We start from the raw sequence: 16,006 nt of genomic DNA on the forward strand, positions 1-16,006 counted from the left end.
TGCAACAAGCAGGGAAAATGGTCCTTAAATAAAATGACCCTCACTCATGGCTGAGCCAGGGAAATAATGTTCATATAAAAGGGTTAAAGAAAAATAAATTGCCCTTGGGTGTGGTGGTGGGGGGTGTAATGTTCTTCCATATTGTTTGAGAAAGGGTTAAGTAGAAGCTATTAAGACCATGGTAGGAGTAATGTCTTTCGGGTATTCCCGGTTAGGGGTTGCCACAGCGGAACTTCGGTCCGCTAATGATTGGCAGTGGATTTTTACAGTGCCGAGTTGCCAGCCCGATGTATTAAGACCGTGGTCAAAGTGTAATAAAGTTAACAGAAGCCTAAGTACTTTTTTTGTTTCCATTCCTGTAACAGTTTGCTGGTGTTGACTGTTGCAGAAAGAGGTGGCTTCCAGATCCTTGGGAGTTGGTTGGCAAAAATGTCCCTTCCTCATGCCAGCCGTACTCCAAGTTGCTTAGTCTGCATGGGTGAAGGAAACAGATTGCTCAAGTGCATAGGTAAAGCAATTGGTAAACTGTGGCTATTGTTTCAAGTTCTTTCCCTGTCCTGTTTGAATATCTTTGTTTCTCTGTACTCATCCAGTGTAATGTAGAAGTCTGCTGGTTGGCGAGAAAAGTACCATAGAGTGCATCCTCAGAACTCAAACTTTTTTTGCGTTTTACTTGGTAATTTTCTGCCTGAAGAACCTGGGGTATATTAGGTTTGCCAACAGAATAAATCCTTTCATAGTTGAACAAAGTACTGGATGATTTTTCTTAGTCTGTAGACTTCTTCAGCTGTTTAGTAGGAGGATAGAATGGGCATTTTGGACATTAAAGATAATCGTATGCATTTGCAAATCTGGCAGTGTCACCAGGGATTCTTACAAAGGAACCAGTCATTTTCATTTCAGGCCCCTTTCTTGATATGCTCTCCATAGAACTGTCAGTCATATTATGTAAGATCTTAGGCAGTTATGATGTTTTTTAACATGTTGACTTCTAGTATCAGCCCATTGAAATAGTTTGATTTTGGTCAGGGGTTCTATTCTTCAGCTTTTCAGTATGCTTAATGTTTGGTGTAAACTGGGAAAAAGTATCATTCCAGCTAGTCTTGGGTCTGAATTTTTTATTCTTTTGTTTAAACACCAAATTTTTCAGTGCCTCCTTTTCTTTTGTCAGATGAGATGTCATAACCGGACAGAGAAGGTCAAGAACAAGACATTGTTTGCAAGGAAAGTAGTTTGGAAGCTGGTTTACATGGTGATGCTCCTTTTCATGGTTGTCTGTGCCACGTTTCATATGACCAGTTTTGCTTTGTACTGATTGGTTCTGAAATCCATCCAATTTCTAATTTTCCATTCATCTCTCAAAAGTATGTTAGGATTATCTGTCATAATGGATGCGTCCAGCAAGTGTTATCCAAGGTAAATTATTCCTTCATCCATAGCCTGTGTCCACGGTTATTGCAGATATCTCCATGTTAGGTTGGGAGCACACTGAAGGATCTCTATGGTGCAGAGTCAGTGGTGCCAAAGGGAGTGTTTTTCATAGCGCTGTCTTAGAAATGAGGACAGTACATCTAGGATTGCATAAACCAGCGTCTTTATCTTCCAAAGAATCTGCTGGCTATTTACTTGGACAATGCAGCAGCACTGTAGTGTACTGACAAACATGGGATCACTGTTTAAATTTTTCTGTTCTAGGAAGCCATGCTATTGGGAGTCCATACAATGATGTACTGTATAATTTTTGATCCCATTTCACATTCCACAAATTCATAATCGGTCACAACAGAGTACAGTGTTCTGAATTTTCAGCACAAGATAAGAAAACAAATTTAATTCCCAAAGTGTTCCAGAAGTGGATTTATTTGCCCAGCTGTGGTATCAAATGTCCTTTTCTTTGATCACATACCCAGGGAAGAACGAGGTTCGAGTCTGTCTTCCTTTGTCAGTTTGGCTATCAAGCCTCCAGTTTCTCCTTTTTGCCTTCTACCTCCTTCCTCTGGAAACTTGGTAGTATTTGAAAATCTGATTGGAAAAGTTCCACATAACTAATTTGGTGTCCCACTGACTGAAACTTAAAATTTTTTGAGATTTCTTCCCCCCCCCCCCCCCTGCTGCTTGACAGCTGTCAACCCCCTCCAAAGTCAGTCAGTTAATTTATTCCCAACCGGGAAGAGATTATCAACTGGAAAGGCTCATTATAAGGCAGCTGTTGGGGTGGTTTAGGTTTTTACCTGAGTCTTATGTCCCCTGCATTATCTCTGCTTCATGTGAGGAAGAGACGTGGAGTGACCTCACTGGTTATAACCACTGTCTGTGAGGGGTGTTCCCAACAACCAGCCTTGTCTTCCTGTCCACAAGCATAGGCAGTGTTTCCTCCAGCCTACACTACAGAAATCGCACTACCCTTTATGCTGACAGAGTACACTCGTATCCCTCGCCCTGGGAGTGGCAATCAGACCATGCCTTCTCACTCCTGTCCCTCTCTGCTTGGCTTCTCCAGTGCAGGGGCTGCTGATTGAGTCTGGGTTACCTGGGTCACAGTAGGTGCTCCATCCCTTTTTGCCATAAAACCAGGCTATTAGGTGTTAGATCTCCATCATTTCTACATTCATCGTCCAAGGGGGATTGTGCTCTGCCGAGAACTCCTTTTGTACCCAGCAAGAATACTTGCTGTTGATTTGAATGCATGACCTTTAGGGAGCCTAAAGTTGCTTTCGCATTACTGCTTCATTCCCTCACTATCCCTAGTAGCAAGGGATCCAAGCTTTTCTGCAACAGTACTTACAGGGATCCAAGCTTTTCTGCAACAGTACTTACAATGGGGCACAACCTATAACTGTGGGTATTTGTATCAGAAGACTTCCTGCTGTCCTACCCCTAATTGGAGAAGTATAAGGAACCCGTGCTGTTGCGTGTGACAACTTTTGGATATATATCGAGGTACATTAATGTCCAAGGATTATGAAAAATAAAATGTGCAGTCTTAGTTCATGATAAAGCAAATGGCACAACCAAGAGCAAAAGGAAAAAGATAGACTATTTTTTTCTGTCCTCAGAAGTCCCATAGACCTCACAAAAAGATCAGTAATGATTTCCAAAGCAGTTTAATAACTACTTTCTGCATAGGCATGATGCAGGAATCGGGAATTAAAGTCCATAGCATTTAGATGCTTTCCTGCTCTCTGGATTCCTTCACAGCTTTTTTTTCCCTACTGCAGCAGAAAGCCAAGAATAGAATTCCAGACAACCATTCCACTTTTATGAGTGGTGATTTCTGTGATTTGGTAGGCTAAAACTCTGTCTTATACACTGTGTAGTTACATAATTGTTGTAGGGTTACCACCTGTCCCACTTTGAGAGGGACAGTCCCTCTTTGGGCAGTTGTGTTCTGACAAAAAATATTAAAAAGGGCAAATGTCCTGAGATTGTAGGACATAATTATGTCCCATATTCTATGTAATAGTTGCATAAAATAGTTATTTCTGTATCTAAAATACCTAAATGTTACAAGAAACATAATAAGCAACTAAACTGCTACAAGAATAAGCTTTTATTTAGGAAAAAAAGTTAAGTTCTATCCTTTGTACTGACCGTGGGTATGTGTCGGCCTGTAAAATCTGATGTGTCCCGAAAATGTCCCACTTTGGCCATTTGAAAAGGTGGCAACCCTAAATTGTTGCTGTTAATGGAATCTTACAGGAATCCTTTCTACCTAGCTTTTAAAGCAACATTACTATTTTGCATCATCTTTTAAAGCAATTTTATATGCATAACTATGGAAATCAGTTTTGTGCACAATTCCGGTGAGAACCACTACACCACGTTAGAATCCAGAGCACTTTCTGACCTAGGCAGAGGTAAAGCTGCATGTGGTCCAGGAAATAATTCATTATGTTGATATGCAGATTTTTTTTTGTTGATTAAAAGCTGGAGGGAGGACGAGGGGACATTGTCGTTACATTTGTGATGACACTGATGCCATTAAATTACACACACTGGTTAGGAAATGCTACAGTTGTCCTAGCACTTGTCAGTACCAACTCCCAGAAGTAATTTGACTACTATAGTCACAATTTTTTAAAAATGAATTTCTAAATGCTTAGGTATGTCGCATCTTTTCCTGAACTGACACTGGATTCTGATGATAAAGCTTCAGTAAAATGGTATGTTTAATTTATTTGTATAATTTTGTTAATCATATAAGAGTTGCTACAGCCTAAATGGTATGTTTACCAGTTTATTTTATACTGACTGACCTATTTTGGTATTAGAGTGATGCATACATTTTTAGCAACCATCTAAGGCTTGGTTGTCAGTGGAGGGACATATACTCATTGATTCAAGGATTTAGTTTTTGGTGATTGAGTAAGGCCCTATATTATAAGCACCATAATTGTGTGGTACTGTTTCCTAGATTTGTAGTGAGTAATCTTGAAAGGTCATCTTGTTAGTGCAATAGTACTTTTATTGATTTTTTATAGAACTATTTTTTTTTTTTTGCAAACCATTTGTCACTACTGCTTGATTTTTACTAACCATGAAAGGGCCAGTTGGCTGTGTAGGCAGCACCTACTTGAATTTTCCAAATAGTCTTTGTCGGCAGCCTCTCCCAGTAAGTAGTGTTTTCAGTATGACCAGATTAGAATGTCGCCTGAAGTAATTTTTGCTTCTGAAAGCTGTGTTGGTTAGCACATGCTAGGACTTAATAACAAACCAGCTAGCACTGAAGGAAGGCTTGACAACAACACTCAAGTTGAAAGCAGGCTTTATTAAGTGAATTCAGGAACATAAACACAGGAATAATCCACACAGCGTTTTCTTCAGTTATAGACAGACTTCATCAGATAATGCAAACACAATGGTTCTGCTTAAGTACTAAACCTCAATTTTGATCAACCAGTAAGAAAATTACATTGTCATTCAAAAAGTTAAAATATATACCCTGATGGTAAAATGTTTTAAAAACCTTAATAATAATAATAATAATAATAATAATAATAATAATAATAGTAATAATATAAATAGTAAATAATATTACTGCAGTAGCGTTGTCGCCTCACAGCAAGACGTTGTCACGTTCGATTCTCAGCTAGAGCGTCTTCTGTGTGGAGACATGCGTGAATGGGCGTGCCTTCGTTGAATGTTGTGCACCAGGGCTGGTAACTCGGCACGTAAAAATCCACTACCAAACATTAGTGGACCGGAGTTCCGCTGTGGCAACCCCTAACCCGATAAGCCGAAAGACAAAAAGTAAATAATATTATTGTCATGCTAGGACTTCTTATGGTGAACCTCACGGTTTGTTGTATATAGTGCTCTAGCAGAAATGGTACCTTCTGTTAAGAGGGGGTATTATTTACAGGTCTTTTGTTGTGAGGGGTTGCTTAGTTAAAATAATAAAATCGGTTGTAGTGGAGGTATGGGTCTTTGATGCTGTCCAGAAGAAAATGTGTTTTTGTAAACAGCGATGACACTTCATCAGCTAAATGTCATGTTCGGTCCTACATTACCTGATTGCAATCGTAATTAGCTGTAGATCAGATTTTTTTTTTTTTTTTTCATTTTGGTGGGTATGGACAGCACAAGGTTTTCCGGTTAGATTCCTGGCTGGAGTGCCTTATATGCGTAGTCTGCATGCCTTCTCTGTTTGCTTGGGTTTCTTCCAGATGCTCCGGTTTCCTCACGCTTTCTAAAGACATGCAGTAGGTGGATTGAACACACACTAAATTGACCATAGGCGTGAGTGTGTATGCAAATGTGTGGTATGGAAGAATAGCCTTCACAGGGCTAGCCACCTGGCAGTGCAAACCTTGCCTGTTGATGATCCTCACTGTTGAGTTGACACCGTGACTGCATGTGCAAAAATGGGAAAAGGGGGTTGTGGATGGATGGATGGTGAAGAATCTGAGAAACAGTGCTGTATCCCCAGTGAATTTTCCTAGTACTGACAGTACTTACCTCAAATACAAAATATCAGAAAACACACACCAAATACTACAAATACCTAAATGCATATATCCCAGCAGTAGAAAAATGTGCAAAATAAACTGTGCAGTTTTAGGAGTAGGGACAGGGTCATGTTTAGTGCTGTGGTTAAGGGTAGCACTAGATGCTAACCCTTACCATAACCCGACCCCTAATCCTAATACTAAACAAGGCGCACACACCTTGCACTAGCACTATCCCTAAACATTACTGTAGCACGACTGCACATACCCCAGCATCACCACACACACACACACACACACACACGGAATACTGAAGCATTCAGTATTGATGAGGTGTTTTAGGATTCCTACATACTTGTATTTCTTGCTTGCAGTTGACATTCTTCCTTTTGGCAGATCATGTAAAGTTTATTGGTAGTAACCTGAATTTTATAGGGCATTGTTTTCTAAGAGCTGTTGCAATGTGGGGTAGGCTAGCGTATGACATCACAGTGCCTTAGATGTTGTCATTCCAGAGCCAGTGAATAAATCCCTGATGAAGTATGATTGTGGAGTAGGACTAGTCAATAATGCGTATAGATGTAGGACCATGTAGTGCTGGTTGGACTTGGGAAGCTACCTGTCATTCGAAACTAATTCACGGCATCATTCTGGTAAGCTACAGGGGACACTTTTTTGAAACCCTTTCAGCTGATAACCATAGTAGGAGTGCAAAACCAGGGTATGTTGTTTGTAGCCCACGTTATGCACGCTGAATATCTAGTAAGTGCTGTTCTTGTTTTTGGTAGTACTGTGTGCCCTCATGTTCAGTCATCTGTAATGGTAACTAGTACCAGGAAAATGATCAGCTGACAAATTATGATATTAGCTCCAGGATGAAGCAGCCTGAGGTTGCTTGCAGGATGCTGTCCATCCTGACATCCTTGCCAACTACAAGTGAGAATCCAGTCTATGATTACAGGAGCTGTCTGTAAAAAACACTCGCAGAAGTCAATGTGGTGTGTGCATTTATCCTGCAGTAGTCAGTTGCTGAAAACCAGCACCCCTGAGTTGTGATTACGTCTGTGTAGATCACAAGTATGCAAATACTCTTTTGCTTGGTAAGTGTATTAAGCTTCACAAGACTCTTATTGTTGCAGCAGCATGCATATTGGGATTACCACTAAGTTGGAGCCATAGCTGGGACTACTTCAAGAAAAAAATCTTTTGGACTTTTACAGCAGTTTTCTTGTAATTCACTTGTTTTGCAGGGTGTGGTATCAGCTATCCTTATGAAACAGCTGGGAGCACCTGCATGTATCTGTACTTGAATAGTGTACCTGAAATATGCCTCTTTGAGTATCCAGCATGAAGATTAGGTCCTGCTTCAGGAAGTGCTGACTTTTGCAGTTTATCCTGGAAGCTTAACATTGAAAGTGTTACTGCTTACTGTGTATGCCATCATCAGCTAAAATGTTGTATTTCTCTGTTGCATTTTTAGGCTGTGAAATCGTACTTTCCAAAACTTGAGTTTGATGCCATTCTCTTCCATTTGGTAACGGAAGTCTTCTGGAACTTTGACCACACTTCATTTTTCATATTGTAAGGTAAATGGTCACATCCCCTATTTATCTGCTACTGTCATTCGGATTGTAATGCTAATGTAGTATGAGACCAGAGAATAACAGTCATGAGATCTTGTAGCAAATAAGAGTCATTTTCCTTCTCAGCCATTTCTTGTGCACAGTGCCACTGTTTTAGCTTGTGAAGGGCTGTACCAGCTTGTTGCAGTATTCTGTACTGAGGTGCTTAATGACGTCAACATCTTGGTTTATCTGGAAGCAGTCCAGTGATTACTAAGGACTAGCTATAAATTAAGATTTTCTTCTGCATTATGGTTAGAAACTGTGTGTACAGTAGAGAGTCGATTATCCGAACTAACTGGGACCCAAGGTAGTTCGGATAATCAAACTGTTCAGATAATCGACCGTACATTGAACTGGTTGACCATTTGGTGATTCCATTGGACAATAAAAAATATTTTTCACACATGAGCGGGCTACAAGCTCAAAAAACATGCACAAGCAAATACATATAACGTTTACATATTCAGACTTTGATTTTTCCTACCCGAAAACTTTAAAAGGCTGCGTTCAGATAATTGATGTTTAGATAATCCCACTCTCTGCTGTATTTGAAAATAGAAATCAACACCTGTCAGAGAGAAGTTGCCTTTTGTCATTAGGTTGCTAACACTAGTGAAATAGTCCATGTTTCAGCAAATTCATGGAGCAGTGCAGTCCCTGTTCTTCATTACAGTAAAATTATGTTTCCTGGCAGGAAACAAACTCTGTCTGATGTTCCTCTACTGTATAATAAACAGATATTAGGTAGTCCATTTTTTCCTACTTTTACGTTGAACCTACTAAACTAAATAACCAGACCTTTTAGCTGGTCCATTGCCCAGTGTTTTCTCCACTGACTCTTTCTTCATATTCTAGGTAATGCCCAGACTGCTCCATTGTATTTGTCTTGCAATGGAAGTTACTAGACTATAAGGAGCTATCAGAGAAGACACGGAGAAGAGTAGAGCATCCGCTCTATACCAGGCCCATAGGATGGCCACTGTGCCTCCTTTTGTCCTTCCACCCCACCAGGCTAGTGTCTTTTCTTGAAGCTCTGGTTTCAGCGACAGCTGCAAAAGAAAATGCCAGCATGCCCCCCACCCTCCTTGCCCTAAAGGATAGGCATGTATATCCTCCCTGCTGTGCTGTGAAGCACCCAAACTGCTAATCGAACCCTGTTTAACTGGGTTGTAGTCAGGGCTTTATCCCTCTATGCCAACGGTGAGGAGGCTGACAGAGCAACTTTGACCTTATGTACATCTCCCACACAGCTCCATACATTCATACTATGGTATTGTAGGCCTGAGACCACACATTCATACTGTGGTATTTTAGGCTTGCTGTATTACATTCCTGGCCAATGGTCAGAGAGTGATGAACATGTTTTTTTGTTGAGAGAAAGAGTGTGAATGTTACCAGCTTAGATCTGATCCATAGGCCACCTCCCTGGAGTCAAACTTTCTACTTCTGAGTTGTTGAGAATAGCTCATTGCGTCAGTGGGAGGTGAAAGCCCCAAGCTGCAAGCCCTTGTACACCATTGAAGAAATCAATGGTTCTTAGTTTCACTCTTCATGTCACTTTATAACTTTTCTAAGGAAAACCAATGACTGATTGCATAAATTCCCCATTTTAAAAAGGATTTTAATAAGAAATTGTATGTTAGTAGAAAACGGTGATGCCTTGTTTGGAATACAAAGGTGGATGTCCTTCAAGAATGCAACTGCAGTCATAACATATGGGTTGTCCTGCCTCAGGCAGCCCTCGGTCGGCCGGATTCCAAAGTCTGGGTCTGGCGTCGGCTGGTGTCGCCTCCTCTCCGACGTCAGAACGGCTGGAGTATAAAGGCATCGGCCGACGCCATCTTCTTCAGTCTTTCTTGCCGCGCGGTGCCCGAAGAAGAAGCAGTTCGCAAGTGCCGGTCGGTCAGCTCCTGTGTTTTCAGTTACCGAAGTCATCTAAAAGCTAAGTACCCCGTTGGGGAACATTTTTTCTTGCCTCAGCCGATGTCAGAACAAATTGAGAAAGTTAATAATTGTTTGTCTTGTGGTAAACAAATACCTCATAAGGACTTCCATTCTTACTGCCTCGGCCCAGACCACGACGTCTCGGCCTATGCTGCCTGTGCTTGTTTTAATAAGCGCACTCTCAGGCGCCGGGCAGAATTTGCCGAAGACTTTTTCGGCGAATCCTTCGCTTATATCATGCTGTCGGAACAACCGACAACACAAATTTCTAAAAAAACGTAAGGACCGGGACCGACATCCGCGACCCGCGCCCTCTACCGATATTTCTCCTAAGCCCTCCGCGAGTGCTTTGGTCCCTTCGGAAGCGGTAATTCAACCGCTCCAAGCCAACGACACAGTGGTAACACGTTCTTCGGGCCCGGAGACTACACCGGTGCCGGTTGTTGATTTTCCTCCAGAAACCGAAGTTCTGGATCTACCCGACACCATTCCCGTGGACAAGGTTACTCCTGCACGTGGGGCAGCTAGGCCTCCTGTATCCATGTCCATCAAGGCCTTTGCACGTGCTAAGGCCGCCAGCCAGGCCAAGGCCCATCCTAAACCTACTGCCCAGGCCCCTTCTTCTGATAAACAGATCATGTCTCTTGCTGCAGACCTTATTTCTCTTATCAGGGGGTCTCAGCCTCACCCAGACAGAGGTTCTCAGCCGCCTGCAGAGAAAAGGCCTAGAACAGAGCAGGCTGACAACCTCTCTTCAGATGAAGCCTCTGGGGATTCTGAGCATTCAGATACTCAAGAATCCTTCCAGGCCTATGAGGACTCTGATGCTGAGGAGTCAATTCCCTCTGCCTCTCCTCCTGAGGATTTTTCTTTTGGTGAAGTCCTCCACTCTGAGGGAGCATTTTAAGTGGCAGGGTCAGGAATTTTCTGATTCTAGGAAAAGGCTACGTACCTTCCTTAAGTTACCCCAGCACAGACCTTTAGCTGTCCCTCCAGTTATGGATGTCTTGGATGATGTTTTCTCCGACTCCATTGCTAACCCTGATTCTCTCCCTCCTGCTCCTGTCAAGCCAGACAGATATTACAGGGTCCCTGACACTCACAAGCATCTCTTTAAGGCCCACTCTGTGGATCTTGAAACTATTTCACAGGGCCCCAAAGGAGTGGCTACTTCCTCAGCTAAGAATCCACTGCCAGCGGATAGGGAAGCAAGGTCCCTGGAGAGATGGGGTAAAAAAGTTTATACCTCTACCACCCTTGCCATGAGGTCTCTTAACTGCCTCTTTCATATGTTTCAGTACCAGGATTATTTACTGGATGATTTACAGAAAAAGCTAGCCTCTCCTGAGTCTATTGATAGAAAGGCATTGCAGGATCTGGTCCCTAACACTCAACAGGTTAGCAATCATTTTCTACAGTGTGGTTATGATGCATTGGAGGCTTCATGTAGGGCAGCTATGACAGGGGCTGTTATACGTAGACATGCTTGGTTAAAAGAACAGCCACTGCCAGACCATGTTAAAGTAAAGTTACTTGATGCACCTCTGGAAAAACAGAAGCTTTTCGGTGCTAATGCACAAGATGTGTTGAAGTCCATTGAGGAAAAGGCTAAATCAGTTCAGACAGTCAAAGATTTCCTCCAGGTTCAGCCACCCAGATTCAGCAGGAATTGGCCTACAAAGAATTGGTCCTTTCCAGACACTGACAAGTTTCAAAGGGGAAAAAACAGGCGTGCTCGAGGTAGAGGGCAAAACCGAGGCTCCTACAGGGGCCGCCAATGGCAACCACCAAATCAAAGAAGTGGCGCAGGCAGTCCAGCTGCACCACAAGGACAATCACAATGACTTGACCTTCATGCCGCCTACCAAAGCTCAAAGAGAAGCACCTTTAGGTGGAAAATTATCCTTATTCTCAAAGAACTGGCATATCTTAACCAAGGACAACTGGATTCTGGATTTAATAGACAAAGGTTACAGATTCCACTTCCATACTTTACCAATAAAACAAGGCATGCCAAACCTGCCACATCATCAAAGGGCAGAGGCACTCATTCAAGTTTCAAAGCTGCTAACAATAAATGCAATAGAAAAGGTCCCTCCTCAGGAACAAGGCCAGGGATTTTATTCAAGACTGTTCCTTGTTCCAAGAAAAGAAAACCAATGGAGGCCTATACTGGACTTGTCTACTCTAAATACTTTTCTCATTGTGCCAAAGTTCAAAATGCTGACGTTACAGCAACTCCTTCCCATGCTGGGCAAGGGGTCTTGGCTGGTCACTCTGGACCTCAAGGAGGCATACCTGCATGTCCCAATCAGACACAGTTGCAGAAGATACCTCAGATTTCTTGCAGGGACAGAGCATTATCAATTCTCAGCATTGCTGTTTGGCTTATCTACTACGCCCAGAGTGTTCACGAAATGCCTGGCATCAGTAGTGGCACACTGCAGACTCCAGGGGATTCACATGTACCCCTACCTGGACGACTGCCTCATACAAGCAGACAACAAACAAACCTTGACAGCAAACTTGGACTATGTCATTCATTTACTACAGGCCTTGGGATACACAGTCAACATTCAAAAATCAAGACTACTGCCATCCCAACAGATTATTTTCCTGGGAGCCAAACTGGACACAAGAACACAAATGGCCTTTCTCACAGAAGAAAAACAAGAGCAGTTACCAGAGTACTTCAAAGGGCTAGCAAAGCTCTCCCAGCTGACTGCAAGGAAAATCCTGCAGGCCCTGGGGTTCATGGCATCTTGCATTCTTCTGATACCTTTGGCAAGACTTCATATGAGAAAGCTGCAATGGTATTTAAAAAGTTTATGGTCCCAGCACAGCCAAAGCCTAGAGGATGTAATCCCACTTATCCCATGTCTGCAAAGGGAATTCTTGTGGTGGGCACAAGCAAGCCAGTTAAACCAAGGCATGTCTTTCAACAAACCTCAAGCAGGTCAAACCATTACAACAGACGCCTCGGATCATGGATGGGGGGCGCACATGGACGGCAGATGCATTCAAGGGCAATGGAATCCAAGGGAAAGGCATCTGCACATAAATCAAAAAGAGCTGTTGGCAGTGATATGTGCAATCGAGACTTTCGAAAATCACTTCAACAAGGACATTTGCTAATAAGGACAGACAACACCACTGTTATGTGGTACATAAACAAGCAGGGAGGCACTCATTCTTATCCTCTCTACAGATTAACATTGATTCTTTGGGAAAAGTCCCGGAGTCTGAAGGTCCACTTGCAATCCCAGTTTGTGCCAGGCAAGGACAATGTTCTGGCGGACAAGCTGAGCAGAAATTACTGGGATCCACACGAATGGATGCTGCATCCTCACATTTTCTCACAAATAACAAGGGCATGGGGAAGACCAGACATAGATCTCTTTGCTTCTCACCTGAACCATCACCTGGAAAAGTTTTGTACAAGAACTCACCATCCTCTAGCCTGGAAAACGGATGCTCTCTCCTTCAGCTGGAATTCCCTAACAATTTATGCATTCCCTCCTCTACCACTGCTGACCAAGGTGTTACTGAAGATCAAAGCAGAACAACCAACAGGCATTTTGATAGCTCCAGACTGGCCAAGGCAGCACTGGTACCCATTGCTGTTGAGCATAACTCGGACCAAACCGTGGCCTCTGCCTCTATGGCCTCTGCTCCTAACCCAGCACAATTACAGGACTGTTCATCAAAACCTGCAAACATTGCATCTGACAGCCTGGAGGTTACCATAACTTCTCCTGATATATCTCTTTCCAAAGAAGTTCAAGAAATTTTACTGGAAGCACGCAGACCTTCCACCAGAAAGACCTATTCAGCCAAGTGGAAGAGATTCACCATCTGGAATGCCAACAAGGGTCAGGATGCAACAGTATTTAGCATACCTCAGATATTAGAATACCTGGCAGAATTGCTTCATACTGGTTTCTCATATTCTTCCATAAAGATTCACGCTTCAGCAATCTCAGCAAAATACAATTGTGATCCACCTGTGTTCTCACATCCCTTGCTAAGACAGTTCCTAAGAAGGATAAAGAATATCAAACCTCCCAGAAAGCCACCAGTACCTGCATGGGACCTCAATTTCGTCTTGGAAAAATTAACTCTTCCTCCCTTTGAACCAGCAGCATCTTCAAAAATGCAATTTCTCTCCTGGAAAACGTTTTTTCTATTGGCAGTAACATCAGCAAGAAGAGTCTCGGAGATACAGGCACTCATGGCAGTACCTCCCTTTCTCATTTTTCATCAGGACAGAGTCTCTCTAAGGACCAATCCTTCTTTCATGCCAAAAGTAATTTTCAGGGTGTCTCTAAATCAAGCCATTCACCTGCCTACATTCTTCCCCAATCCTCAAAACAAGGGGGAAAAGCTGCTGCATACTTTGGACATACACAGACAACTACGCTACTACTTAGACAGAACAAAGACCACCAGAAAATCTGACCAACTGTTCGTAGCCTATGCTGCTGGAGTACAAGGAAAAGCAATCTCCAAACAAACAATTTCAAAATGGATTGGACACTGCATCAGATTCTGCTATTCCTTTCATGGAAAAGGTGTGCCAGCCAATATTAGGCCACACTGCACCAGAGCTATAGCCACTTCCACAGCTTTCCTAAGAGGAGTGACTACAAAGGACATTCTAGAGGCTGCTACATGGAGCTCCGTGCATACATTTACCAAGCACTACAATCTGCCTTTATACTCCAGATCCCGAGCAGGCTTTGCTTCGGCAGTCCTGCAGGGCATTTTAGCTACACCATCCCTTTATTAGTTCCAACCACCCCCAGCTTGGCTATGGTATTCAACCCATATGTTATGACTGCAGTTGCATTCTTGAAGGACATAGTACAGTTTTGTACCTACCATAAATGTAGATGTCCGATAGATATGCAACTGCAGTCGGATTTTCCCTCCCTCCTACCCCTCTGCAATTTTCTTTTTGGGTCCACTACCCCTTTTCCTATTAGCTGGGGGTATCTTTTATGGTGTATCTGTTTATTACTATTGTGCATGTCTGGAATTGTTTATCCATTCACCAAATTTAGCCTTCCTTGGAGGGCATCTGGGGCAAGAAACACTGAAGAAGATTGCGTCGGCCGATGCCTTTATACTCCAGCCATTCTGACGTCGGAGAGGAGGCGACACCAGCCGACGCCAGACCCAGACTTTGGAATCCGGCCGACCGAGGGCTGCCTGAGGCAGGACAGCCCATATGTTATGACTGCAGTTGCATATCTATCGGACATCTACATTTATGGTAGGTACAAAACTGTACTTTTCTCTCTCTCTCAGACAAGCTGTAGTTCTCCTTCTTGTAGGATTGGAGTGTGCCTTGCTTTATTTAGTCTCATCTTATCCCGTGTTCGCTCCTACCACCTTGTCTTCATTGATAAATATTATGTATGATGGTTTAGCAGTTTTGCTGACAGGGAAGCTGTGTTAACTACTCATAGTGTCTTTTGAGTTTTCGAGGATGATCTAGGCAGTCATACAAAACATGCTTGCTTGCATTTAAAAAATAATTTGTTGGTTAAGTCTTTGTACTACAATTGTTTAAAGAACTGAGACCTGGTTCAAGGCTCCAGAGAGCACCCCTGCAATACCAGGCTACAACTCTTATCACACTTTTCGGCCACCAAACCAAGACTGAAAGACTAAAGGTGGAGGAGTGTCCATATTCGCCAAGGATATTCACACCTCCAGGCTAGTTGCCCAACACAATGCATCTGAAATTCTCCAGGTGCAACTAACACTAGGTAAGACTGCAGTCCAAATTGTAGTTTGCTACAGATCCCCCACCATGCCCCAACATTCTCACTACACCTTACTAAACATACTGGAAAATATTAAGATACAACCAAACACCCTAATACTGGGTGATTTTAACTACCCTGCCATTAACTGGGAAAACTACTCTGGTACCAACACCTTAAATTCCAACGCCCTGGATCAACAAATCCATTGTCTCACCAGCAGCTCCAATATTCTATAATTGGTCATTACCAACACTGGAGATAGATGCTCCACACCAGTGGTCACCCCCCTCATTGGTCAGGTTTGACCATTAGCAAATTACCCTTGACATCCACATCCCACCCCCCAGTTAGGAAACCTCTGTAAAAAACTTCTCCAAAGCCAACTTCATGCTACTCAAGTCAGAAGTGACAAACTTCTTGACACCCATGCAGATGGGAGCTGAAAGTTCGACTGCTGAATCCTACACTAAGGCACTGTACGAGCACATCCACTCATGCATGAATCATGCCATCCCAAATAGAACCAAGACGCTCTCCAAAAAAGGAAACCAATCTGGTGGTACTGTGCCATAAACAAACTATACAACAGAAGGAAGAAACTGTTGCAGAAAAGAGGAAAATCCCAGGATGCAAAAAACTCCCTTACTAGCCTCAGTAAGAAGCTGAGATCCCTCATAAAGTCCTCTAAAGCTCATTATGAAAATAAAATTGCCAA

General features: G+C 42.8%; 1 protein-coding gene across 1 annotated transcript in view; it reads left to right on the forward strand.

Moving 5' to 3' along the window:
* DNAJC5 (DnaJ heat shock protein family (Hsp40) member C5) overlaps positions 1-16,006 on the forward strand; it is a 1,154,993-nt gene that overhangs the window by 302,576 nt on the left and 836,411 nt on the right. Inside the window, exon 2 of the mRNA XM_044089884.1 lies at positions 7,429-7,534. The gene's annotated coding sequence lies outside the window, so the exon portion shown is untranslated. The remainder of the gene's footprint in view (positions 1-7,428; positions 7,535-16,006) is intronic.

Source organism: Protopterus annectens, chromosome 12.part0 (genome assembly GCF_019279795.1).
Source record: "Protopterus annectens isolate FY-2018-M chromosome 12.part0, PAN1.0, whole genome shotgun sequence".
Taxonomy (NCBI): Eukaryota; Metazoa; Chordata; order Ceratodontiformes; family Protopteridae; genus Protopterus; species Protopterus annectens.